The sequence below is a fragment of the Camelus dromedarius genome, chromosome 14 (genome assembly GCF_036321535.1).
Source record: "Camelus dromedarius isolate mCamDro1 chromosome 14, mCamDro1.pat, whole genome shotgun sequence".
NCBI classification, from domain to species: domain Eukaryota; kingdom Metazoa; phylum Chordata; class Mammalia; order Artiodactyla; family Camelidae; genus Camelus; species Camelus dromedarius.
The window spans coordinates 50,751,890-50,755,223 of record NC_087449.1 but is presented as its reverse complement, the minus strand read 5'-3'; positions in this window follow the sequence as shown (position 1 = coordinate 50,755,223).

Below are 3,334 nucleotides of genomic sequence, written 5' to 3'. Positions count from 1 at the left end.
GGCCTTCTGTGTTTTCTTGGTTGACACCCTGCAATAACAGGTTGTTTTTCCATTTCCTCAACCCAGGGCTCCCCAGGCTCCCCAGGAGTCGTAGGACCTAACAGTAAGCTGGGGTTGGGTGGGGGTCTAAGAGCCAGGCTCCTGTTCCTTTAATCTCTTGGACCCCTCGTACAGCTGACACCACATCCCACCAACTCCCTGTTCACACTCTTATCCTGAGCCTTGTGCTCCGAGCCTTCCAGCTCTGCTCAGTCCTACCTGCTCCTGCTCCCCGCAACCTGCACCCCCTTCTACTCACAGCCAGGTTCACTCCTTGAACCGTGCCTGGTACAGCCTTCTCAGCCCCAAATTCCTTTCGTCTTTGATTGTGACTCTTTTGATTGTGACTCTGCCCTCTCCCTCACCCCCTAGAAAAATACCAGCCTTATCTGACCTAGGTCCCAGGATCGCCCCATCCCAAGCCCCAAGACCAGCTGTCTTCATTTTAGGCTCCGCACAAAAGGAGATTAAAACTCAGCCCTTGGAGTCTCCGAATCTGGCGGGGTGGGGGTTGTGGTAGGGAGAGGAGGGTTACTTCCCCCTCCCCCTGCTAGAAGCCAAGGCACCTGCATGTGGATCCTTCATTCCCTGTGAACAGAAGCCCGGGTCCCAGGCAGACGTGTTCAGGCTTTGGCTGCATTTGAATTGCTCTTCCACAGTCAGTTCCTCCCTTCCTTTGCGGGGGCTCCTGGCTCTCTCTCTAATGCCTCCTTTTGTGTTGCTGCAAATTGTTTTCGCTTCCAGCAAAGTAGGTCTCGGGCTTTGCATAACGTCCAAACTCTTGGGCCCTGGAGGAAGACGTTCCACCTGCTTTCCCTCCCTCTCGGCCAGGCACCAAGTCCTCACTGTCTGAGCCACAAAGGAAGGTGGCATGACACCTTGGAGGTGACACAAAGGTCTCTCCCTATGGTCTTAAATGTCATTGCCCATGAGGTCCGTGAACCAGCGCAGCGGTGTCCTCCCCCCACGTTCACAGGTGAACTGTATGTGCTCCACATTCACCTGGGAAGGAGCCATGTGATCCTCATGGTAATGACACTGATGGTAACTCGTGATCACAGAGCCCTTCTTGTGGGCTGGATGCTGAGCCAGGTTCTTTCCAAGCACCATCTCTCAGTTCTCCCCGGAACTCTAGATGGGGGGTGCTATGATGGTCCCCATTCCTCAGATGGAGACACTGAGTCTTAGAGAAGAAACTTTGCCAAGTTCATGCAACTAGTTTAGCAGTGGGGCAGATAGTTATCTCCAGGGCTGTCTGAATACGAATGCTTCTACATCACACCATGTGAGCAGTGCTGAACCAGCCCCCCAGTATCCCCACGTGCCTTCACGCCAATGCATACCCCAACATGTACCAGGAAAATACTCATTGCTTTGCTGATGGGCAGCGTTTCTGTGTGCATCCATGAACAGCCTCTTCGTGCACAGGGAGGTGACTGCCCCGTGAGCACCGGTGGTGCCGTCCGTGAACACAGCGGATGCTGCTGCCTGTGTTCCGGATCCAGCCCATCGCTGGGCTCAGTGATGACCCCACTTTCAGGTCAACCAGTCAACAGCTTCCAGGAGTACCGAACTCCAAGCCCTGAGGGCTGAGCAGTGCTCCACTGACTAATGGACCTGCCCTCCAACTGCTCTCCCACGTAGTGCTGACCCTGGAGGGATCCACGAACCTCTGCTCCTTCCTCCCTTCCTTCCTTCCCCTGATCTCATTTGCCCATTTATAAACCCCCTCACGTCCCCCGCCCGGCTGGGGAAGCCCACCTTCCTCAGCGCCAGAAGAAGATAATTAACTGCCATTGTTCTGGCTTAATCAGCTCCAGCGTGGGGAAGGCGGCAGTGATGGAAGTAGCCCGGGTTTTGGGGATGTGAATTATGTGCTCCCAGCGCTTCATCACCTCGGTTACTGTCTTATCTTTATTCATTCTGGCAAATTAAATTAGCACTGTCTTTCCAATCTTGTTCTTCAGGGGGAATTAAACAATAGTGGCAAAGAGAGAACTGGCCATGATGGGGGCTTTTGAACACTTTTAACCACCCTATGTCTTAAAGGCCCACTTGCCCTGGAAAATACCAGGTAACTATCTCTACTTGGAATGGAATTTGGGGCATTTTTGGGGGGGTCAGACATTGGCTTTTCCTTATATCAGACATGGATGTGGGTCAGCAATCCCAGGTCCAGTATGGTATTCTGTGCCTCAGTTATTCCATCAGTAAAATGGGCCCAATCCTAGTGTTGGTAGGAGAGGCACAGGCCCAGGTTCTGGAATTCTGAGTGATGGTTGGCATCAACCTTGGCAGCGGGCTTTGTGATTTCACCCCAGCAGCATGAAGATGTAGAGAGGGGATAGCAAGCCAGTTGGTGTTTTTTCCCAAAGATTCTAACCCAGGACGACCTCTGAGGCAACTCCTAGCCCTGTGATCAGAGGACCTTCCACACCAGGGGTTGCCAAACCTGACCTGCACATTTCCCTGTGAATGTGTTAAAAATACAGATTCCTGGACCTTGGCACATAACTCTCTAAGACCACAGCCTGGGATCTGCATTTCCCCAGTGCTTTCAGGATACTCTCTGATCCAGGTGGTCTATAAATTAGAGTTTGGGACTCACGGCTCTAACCCTGATGTTCCTAACTTTCTGAGGGTCCCCGACATAACTGAAGCTCATCAGTATCCAGTTATCCTCCCCTTCCTGGGTGCGTGGAAGTCTTCCCAGCTTCCCTTGCAGTGAGGTGCACCATGTGACTAGTTGTAGCCAAGGAACAGAGAGTGGAAGTGATGTGTGTCATATCCGGGCTGCAGCAGTAAGAAGCCCCTGGAAGATGTTCTAGCTCTTTCTTCTTGGTTGAAGATCCTGGAAGCAGCATGTTGAGATGGTAAGGTTATAAGCTCAAAGCAGCCTAGATCACAGCCCAAACACCTCGGGACGGTAGCCCTGGAGAGTCACCTGCTCCACAGTGGAGTTTGTGAGAGATAAAGAGATAGAGATAAACTCCCAGCCAGAGAATTTTGGGGCTGTTTGTTACTAAGCATGATTCTGGCCTGTCCTGACTAATACAGACCCCTTTGAGAATCTGATAAAAACTAGACATCTTCTTTCTAAGAAAATGTACATTTGTATATAATTTTAAAATTTAAGCTAGCTTCTGGGGGTCTTTTTGTCTTTCTCAGATCTAGGACTCATTGGCTCAAGTCTGCCAATTTCACACTCAGTGACCTGATTTGTGACAATGGTGGCATTCCCCTCCCATCACTGTTCCCTTCCCTCACTTTCCTTCAGTGGTGGCCTCTGGGAGCT